The sequence below is a fragment of the Lithobates pipiens genome, unplaced genomic scaffold, assembly GCF_037356315.1.
Source record: "Lithobates pipiens isolate NorthernLeopardFrog02 unplaced genomic scaffold, aLitPip1_a1.2 Scaffold_18, whole genome shotgun sequence".
Classification (NCBI taxonomy): domain Eukaryota; kingdom Metazoa; phylum Chordata; class Amphibia; order Anura; family Ranidae; genus Lithobates; species Lithobates pipiens.
Genome location: NW_027507758.1, coordinates 49,062,103 through 49,071,008, shown reverse-complemented (window position 1 = coordinate 49,071,008; position 8,906 = coordinate 49,062,103). Strand labels below are relative to the sequence as shown.

At 46.7% G+C, this 8,906-nt stretch overlaps 1 long non-coding RNA gene across 1 annotated transcript; it reads left to right on the top strand.

Moving 5' to 3' along the window:
• The first annotated feature begins 7,074 nt into the window (after nucleotides 1–7,074).
• On the top strand, nucleotides 7,075–8,295 carry LOC143990048 (uncharacterized). Its single transcript, XR_013277121.1, has 3 exons — nucleotides 7,075–7,194; nucleotides 7,816–7,994; nucleotides 8,095–8,295. It is a non-coding gene; the product is annotated as an uncharacterized LOC143990048 (long non-coding RNA).
• Nucleotides 8,296–8,906: the final 611 nt, after the last annotated feature.

The window sequence follows — 8,906 nt, the reverse complement described above, 5'->3', positions numbered from 1 at the left end:
CAGCTTTCAGCTGCCTTCGGCTGTTCTCGGCAGCTTTCAGCTGCCTTCGGCTGTTCTCGGCAGCTTTCAGCCACCAAGAACGGCTGAAGGCGGCCAGAAGTTGCCAAGAACGGCTGAAGGCGGCCGGAAGCCGCCGAGAAGAGCCGAAGGTGTCCGAAAGCCGCCGAGAAGAGCCGAAGGCGGGCAAAAGCCACGAGAATGGCCGAAGGTGGCCAAAAGCCACCGAGAAGAGCCGAAGATGGTTGAAAGCCACCCAGAGGCTCAGAACTGTGGGGGATCGGCATATAACACGCACCCGCGATTTCCCCCTGCTTTTAAGGGGAAAAAGTTATACGCTGATAAATACGGTAACTGGAGTCTTCTGCCAACATTGTGGTTTGACTAGGAAAGCAATATCATCCTCTGATACAATAGGACATATTTACCCAAGCCTTCCTTGAATTAAAAGATTTGTAGCTTTTATTTACCCCCCACAGCTAGGAACCCATCTTCTTTGTTTTGTGAAGTGGGACTTTATTGTTTCTGCAATTCTGCTTCAATGCAGGCTTGTAAAAGTTTTCAATAGTTGATGTAGTAACAACTTGGAAAACAGGGGATCATGCATTTTGCTTTAAAGGTCTCCAAGAGGGTAACAGTTCAATGATATCAAAATGATGGTTCATCTATTTTGAGGCCTAAGAAAATCTCACATTTCTGCCAGTAAATATTAAATGTATTTCTTCATGAATTCACAACACCACAAAGTTGGGAAAAATGAAATTGTCCAAAATGTCTTGGTATGTTGATGCCTTAAGAGTTCTCTTCACTGGAATTAAGGGGCCAAGCCCAACCCCTGAAAAACTACCCCACACCATAATCCCCCTTCACCAAATGATTTGGACCAGTGCACAAAGCAAGATTCAAAAAGACATGGATGAGCGAGTTTGGGGTAGAGGAACTTGACTGGCTCTACACCAGGGGACTTTTTTTGTTTTTTAAATAAAGGACTTATCAAAAACTGCCTACTGTCTTTTTTTACACTGCACTTTTTTTTTTTTTTGGTGAATGAGTAGGGGGACTATGTAGTCCCCCTACTCATTCTTATAGGAGGAGGCGGGATCTGGAATTCCAGATTCTGGTAAGCCGCCCACCTGTAGAATCCCAAAACCACTGGCCAGGGTTGTGGGGAAGAAGCCGTTGTACCCATCAACATGGAGACAGGATGCTTTGAGGGGGGGGGGGGCCAGAGCCCCCTCTGCCCCAAAATAACTACCATATTGAGGGCATGTAACCTGGTATGGTTCAGAATGGCTTGCTAGCCCCCCCCCCCCCCTTTCCTACAAATTCTGGATGGACCTTCTGCACACTGCTACACCCTTTCCAGCAACCTATGCAATGAAAAACGAGGATATTTAGTTCACATATATTGCAATACATGTTTAAGCCCAACAAATGTGTCAAAGAACCCATGATATTATTTTTTGATTAGCTGATGGGGAACGCCCAAAGGATTAGATATCCAACAGATCATACCTTTTTTTTGGAAGCGCTATTTGTTCTTGTATTGAGAAAAAGGAAAAGGTCTGGTGTCCCCAGTGACACACTTCCATCCCTGTAACATATAAAAAACAACAAAGGATTCGCCCTGGGACTTTAAATGAAGTGGGCACTGTTTCCGCCAGTAAACATAACAGTAGTAAATATAGTATATGGTTTATTCAAATACAATTGTTTACACGGATAAATAACACCAACGGTTGCCAATTAAAAAAATACATAATCAAGGAGTATTGGTACATAAATGTAGTAGTAGTACATAGTACACGGGCATCATACTACCCGACTAGTTTCGTGAGATCCAGCTCGCTCTTCAGGGGTGGATGTGTGTAACAATGTACCTAGGATGAACAAAAAAAAAAAAATATATATATATATATATATATATATATATATATATATATATATATATGTTTGGCAATATAGCACAGTATTAAGCCGCGTACACACGGGGCGGACTGTCTGGCCAACTTAGTCCGTCAGACAATCCGACGGACAGTCCGTCATACTTTCGAATGAACGGACTTGCCCACACACGGCACTTTTTGAGCGGACTAATACGGCGTACTAAGTCCGCCATACTATCCGCCCTACTTTTGAAATGAACAGACTCGCCCACACACGTGGAGGAATCTCCGCTCATTTCGAGCGCGTCTCCAGGTAGGCGGGGCCCGTAAAGGAGACGTCGCTGGCCCCGCCGCCTGGTATGGACTTAAAGGGGAACCCCAAGGCCGAAAAAAAAAAATCGGCGTGGGGGTCCCCCCCCCCCCCCAAGTCCACAACAGACCCTTGTCTGAGCACGCTACCCGGCCGGCCAGGAAAGGGGGGCGAATGACCGCCCCCCCTCCTGAGCCATACCAGGCCGCGTGCCCTCAACATGGGGGGGTGCCTTGGGGAAGGGGGGGCTGCGCGGCCCCCCCACCCCAAAGCACCTTGTCCCCATGTTGATGAGGACAAGGGCCTCTCCCGACAACCCTGGCCGTTGGTTGTCGGGGTCTGCGGGCGGGGGGCTTATCGGAATCCGGGAGCCCCCTTTAATAAGGGGGCCCCCGGATACCGGCCCCCCACCCTATGTGAATGAGTATGGGGTACAATGTACCCCTACCCATTCACCTGTAAAATAAAAGTACCAAAAAAAACACAACACACGAGATAAAATACTTTATTGCACAGCTCCGGGGGTCTTCCGTCTTCGGGGGTCTTCTCGCCGGACTCCTCCGCTATCTTCTTGTAGCTCTTTTGCTAGCGGAGGAGTCCGGCTTTCTTCCTCGCCGCCGGCCTCTTCTCCCGACTTCGGGGGTCTTGTCCCCCTCTTTGGTTCTTCTGCCGGGCCACCGCGCCTTCTTATAGCTCTTTTACAGGCGGTGGCCCGGTCTTCTGTCGCCGTCGCCGTCGCCGCCGCCTTCCGTTCTTCTTCTTCTTCTTCTTCTTCTCCTGGAGATGTTGCCTCGACGATCTCTCCGGCCGGAATGCCAGGGACGCACTGCGCGGCCACTTATATAGGGACAATGGGGCGGTGTCACATGGCTTTATGTCACATGGGTTGGTGTCACATGGTGACCCCGCCCCCTTACGATGTCATAGTCCCCATGTGACATCAACCCATGTGACCAACCCATGTGACATAAAGCCATGTGACACCGCCCCTTGTCCCTATATAAGTGGCCGCGCAGTGCGTCCCTGGCATTCCGGCCGGAGAGATCGTAGAGGCAACATCTCCTGGAGAAGAAGAAGAAGAAGAACGGAAGGCGGCGGCGACAGAAGACCGGGCCACCGCCTGTAAAAGAGCTATAAGAAGGCGCGGTGGCCCGGCAGAAGAACCGAAGAGGGGGACAAGACCCCCGAAGTCGGTAGAAGAGGCCGGCGGCGAGGAAGAAAGCCGGACTCCTCCGCTAGCAAAAGAGCTACAAGAAGATAGCGGAGGAGTCCGGCGAGAAGACCCCCGAAGACGGAAGACCCCCGGAGCTGTGCAATAAAGTATTTTATCTCCTGTGTTGTGTTTTTTTTGGTACTTTTATTTTACAGGTGAATGGGTAGGGGTACATCGTACCCCATACTCATTCACATAGGGTGGGGGGCCGGTATCCGGGGCCCCCTTATTAAAGGGGGCTCCCGGATTCCGATAAGCCCCCCGCCCGCAGACCCCGACAACCAACGGCCAGGGTTGTCGGGAAGAGGCCCTTGTCCTCATCAACATGGGGACAAGGTGCTTTGGGGTGGGGGGGCCGTGCGGCCCCCCCTTCCCCAATGCACCCCCCCATGTTGAGGGCACGCGGCCTGGTACGGCTCAGGAGGGGGGACGCTCGCTCGCCCCCCTTTCCTGGCCGGCCGGGTAGCGTGCTCGGACAAGGGTCTGTTGTGGACTTGGGGGGGACCCCCACGCCGATTTTTTTCGGCATTGGGGTTCCCCTTTAAGTCCATACCAAGCGGCGGGGCCAGCGACGTCTCCTTCGCGGGCCCCGCCTACCTGGATACCCGCTCGAAATGAGCGGACTTTTCTCCGGGCGGGAAAAGTCCGCTCATTTCAAAAGTACGGCGGACTGGCACACACACGGGCGGATTGTCCGCCGAAATGCGAGTCCGACGGACAGTATTACGGAAATTCCGAAATACTTAGTCCACCAGACTGCACGCTGAAAAAGTCCGCTGAAGCCCACACACGAGCGGACTGTCCGCTGAAATGTGTTTCGGCGGACTAAGTAGGCCAGACAGTCCGCCCATGTGTACGCGGCTTTAGTTATAAAGGCACAGGGTAGGAGGGGTTGTAGGCCCCCCATACTTACCACTGAGCTAGGCCATGGCTCCAGGTGTGCAGCCTCAAGACGGCGGCAACAGATGCCTCCCCAGGGAGCTGAGGGGGCAGAATCAAATGGGACCCCACCCAGGGCCAAACGGAGAGCAGGCATGGCAAAGGTGTAGTGATGTATCCCTAGAGTCCTCGTTGGTCGATAAAAAGTATAGGCTGTGAACATAAGTATGTTTGTCAGGCATCTAAAGTAGTAGAGTAAAATCAATAGATATTGGCATAAAGATATGTATGCATGCATGCATGAATGAAAGGCCTGAGCCAAAGGTTGTAGGGCCATGAAGATGGTTAGAAACATAGGACAGCAGAGGGGTACTACCAGGTGACAAAATAGACAAGGAAAGAGGGGAAAGAGGTGAACTACAATTGTGTGGGTAGTGATGTATCCCTAGAAACCTCATTGGTCCATAAAGCCTATAAGCTATAAGCAAATATGTTTATCAGACATCTAAAGTAGTAAAGTAAAATCAATGAGTATAGGCATAAAGATATGTATAGCTAAGTAAGGCCTGGGTCAAGGATGATAGGGACATGGAGATGGTGGAAAACATAGGATAGCAAGGGGATACTAGCAGGTGACAAGATAAGAAAAGAGAAAGGAGAAAGATGGACTTGTGTGGAAGAATCCACAATATCCAAAAAAGAAAAAGAAATAAGAATAAGTGCTCATAAAATAAACAATGTGTAAGATTTGCAAGTGTGCCTAAATAAAGTAAGAATCAAAAAGGTTAATATAGTAAGTACCTGAGTAAGGTGAATATCCTAAGTATAAAAGTAATGAGACACAGCAAGCAAGCAAGCAAGCAAGCAAGCAAGCAAGCAAGCAATCTCCACAGCTGTGTGTGTCCTCAGTGAAGAGTGAAATGAAATCCAAGCCATGCCTGACCTCCAATTTAACCCCGGAAGAGCCCAGGAGACTCCACCCCCAACACCATGTGTGGATGGCTGACATGTGAGTGCAGGGGGCACCCACTGTCATAGGAGGGCACGCAAATGCAAGCGTACCCCCATGCCATCAGATGATATAGTATGTCCAGCTGTGCCGACGTCTGCAAAATCGCAGACGCCATGCTTCTGAAGTCTGAACATGGTGCCGATGTGTAGGTGTCCCCATCCGCCTAAAAGCAGATGGGAACAGCAGGAGACATGAAAAAGCCTCCCTTTATACACATCGCAGCTCCCAATGCGAGACAAAAATCGCTAGCGCCAACCGAGGAATCGCACAAAGAGCCAGGGTATATAACAATACTGGAATAAAAATTGTGTTGGAGGATGAGTAACCTAGTATAGTATCAAAGTGTAACGATTGTTTATACATGTAAATACTGGCGGGGGTGACAACAGACCAGGTTTGGGCTAATGGGTGTCTTCCACCCGGGTTCAATATAGAGAAAAAGGAAAAGGTCTGGTGTCCCCAGTGACACACTTCCATCCCTGTAACATATAAAAAACAACAAAGGATTCGCCCTGGGACTTTAAATGAAGTGAGTACTGTTTCCGCCAGTAAACATAACAGTAGTAAATATAGTATATGGTTTATTCAAATACAATTGTTTACACGGATAAATAACACCAACGGTTGCCAATTAAAAAAATACATAAACAAGGAGTATTGGTACATAAATGTAGTAGTAGTACATAGTACACGGGCATCATACTACCCGACTGGTTTCGTGAGATCCAGCTCGCTGAATGAAAGGCCTGAGCCAAAGGTTGTAGGGCCATGAAGATGGTTAGAAACATAGGACAGCAAAGGGGTACTATCAGGTGACAAAATAGACAATGGCCATGGCCTAGCTCAGTGGTAAGTATGGGGGGCCTACAACCCCTCCTACCCTGTGCCTTTATAACTAATACTGTGCTATATTGCCAAACATATATATATATATATATTTTTGTTCATCCTAGGTACATTGTTACACACATCCACCCCTGAAGAGCGAGCTGGATCTCACGAAACCAGTCGGGTAGTATGATGCCCGTGTACCATGTACTACTTCTACATTTATGTACCAATACTCCTTGTTTATGTATTTTTTTAATTGGTAACCATTGGAGTTATTTATCCGTGTAAACAATTGTACTTGAATAAACCATATACTATATTTACTACTGTTATGTTTACTGGCGGAAACAGTACCCACTTCATTTAAAGTCCCAGGGCGAATCCTTTGTTGTTTTTTATATGTTACAGGGATGGAAGTGTGTCACTGGGGACACCAGACCTTTTCCTTTTTCTCTATATTGAACCCGGGTGGAAGACACCCATTAGTCCAAACCTGGTCTGTTGTCACCCCTGCCAGTATTTACATGTATAAACAATCGTTACACTTTGATACTATACTAGGTTACTCATCCTCCAACACAATTTTTATTCCAGTATTGTTATATACCCTGGCTCTTTGTGCGATTCCTCGGTTGGCGCTAGTGATTTTTGTCTCGCATTGGGAGCTGCGATGTGTATAAAGGGAGGCTTTTTCATGTCTCCTGCTGTCCCCATCTGCTTTTAGGCGGATGGGGACGCCTACACATCGGCACCATGTTCAGACTTCAGAAGCATGGCGTCTGCGATTTTGCAGACGTCGGCACAGCTGGACGTACTATATCATCTGATGGCATGGGGGTACGCTTGCATTTGCGTGCCTTCCTATGACAGTGGGTGCCCTCTGCACTCACATGTCAGCCATCCACACATGGTGTTGGGGGTGGAGTCTCCTGGGCTCTTCCGGGGTTAAATTGGAGGTCAGGCATGGCTTGGATTTCATTTCACTCTTCACTGAGGACACACACAGCTGTGGAGATTGCTTGCTGTGTCTCATTACTTTTATACTTAGGATATTCACCTCACTCAGGTACTTACTATATTCACCTTTTTGATACTTACTTTATTTAGGCACACTTGCATATCTTACACATTGTTTATTTTATGAGCACCTACTCTCATTTATTATTTATTATTATTTATTTTATGAGCACTTATTCATATTTATTTTTCTTTTTTGGATATTGTGGATTCTTCCACACAAGTCCATCTTTCTCTTTTCTTATCTTGTCACCTGCTACTATCCCCTTGCTATCCTATGTTTTCCACCATCTCCATGTCCCTACCATCCTTGACCCAGGCCTTACTTAGCTATACATATCTTTATGCCTATACTCATTGATTTTACTCTACTACTTTAGATGTCTGATAAACATTTGCTTATAGCTTATAGGCTTTATGGACTAATGAGGTTTCTAGGGATACATCACTACCCACACAATTGTAGTTCACCTCTTTCCCCTCTTTCCTTGTCTATTTTGTCACCTGGTAGTACCCCTCTGCTGTCCTATGTTTCTAACCATCTTCATGGCCCTGCAACCTTTGGCTCAGGCCTTTCATTTATGCATGCATGCATACATATCTTTATGCCAATATCTATTGATTTTACTCTACTACTTTAGATGCCTGACAAACATACTTATGTTCACAGCCTATACTTTTTATCGACCAACGAGGACTCTAGGGATACATCACTACACCTTTGCCATGCCTGCTCTCCGTTTGGCCCTGGGTGGGGTCCCATTTGATTCTGCCCCCTCAGCTCCCTGGGGAGGCATCTGCTGCCGCCGTCTTGAGGCCGCACACCTGGAGCCATGGCCTAGCTCAGTGGTAAGTATGGGGGGCCTACAACCCCTCCTACCCTGTGCCTTTATAACTAATACTGTGCTATATTGCCAAACATATATATATATATATGTGTTCATCCTAGGTACATTGTTACACACATCCACCCCTGAAGAGCGAGCTGGATCTCACAAAACTAGTCGGGTAGTATGATGCCCGTGTACTATGTACTACTACTACATTTATGTACCAATACTCCTTGTTTATGTATTTTTTTAATTGGCAACAGTTGGTGTTATTTATCCGTGTAAACAATTGTATTTGAATAAACCATATACTATATTTACTACTGTTATGTTTACTGGCAGAAACAGTACCCACTTCATTTAAAGTCCCAGGGCGAATCCTTTGTTGTTTTTTATTTGTTCTTGTATTGCCACTTCTTCTATAGCGAGGCTAACATAAGTTGCACCTCATTATTGTTGTACCTCTAGTATGGTATTTGTACTCTACAGACGGGTTTGTTGTATTTGATGGAAAAATTCAATAAATCTTTTGGAAAAAAAAATAATATTTTAGGTTGAGTGCCAAACTCTAGTTTTAAAGCTAGGTATCTACCAGATTTATCAAGTTCTGTATTTGTTAGGCCCTTATTAGGTTCACGAAAGGTTCTTGCTTTTAACTAATTGAAGACTGCCTTCCTACTTAGTATACAGTACACAGGTGTCAAGAAGCTTACCCTGTTCCCACAGGCACCCCAGACCTAAGGATTGTATTGAAATGAATGGTTTCATACACTTAAGAGGTCAACAATATGTTTGTTTCACTGCATGTTTGAAGGTACACATTTTTATTGTACAACTTCCAATCATGTCTCTGGGTACCCTGTACGGATCGACCAATATAGTTTTTTTTCAGGGCCGATACAATAACAATTTTTCGGCCACCTCTGAGGTT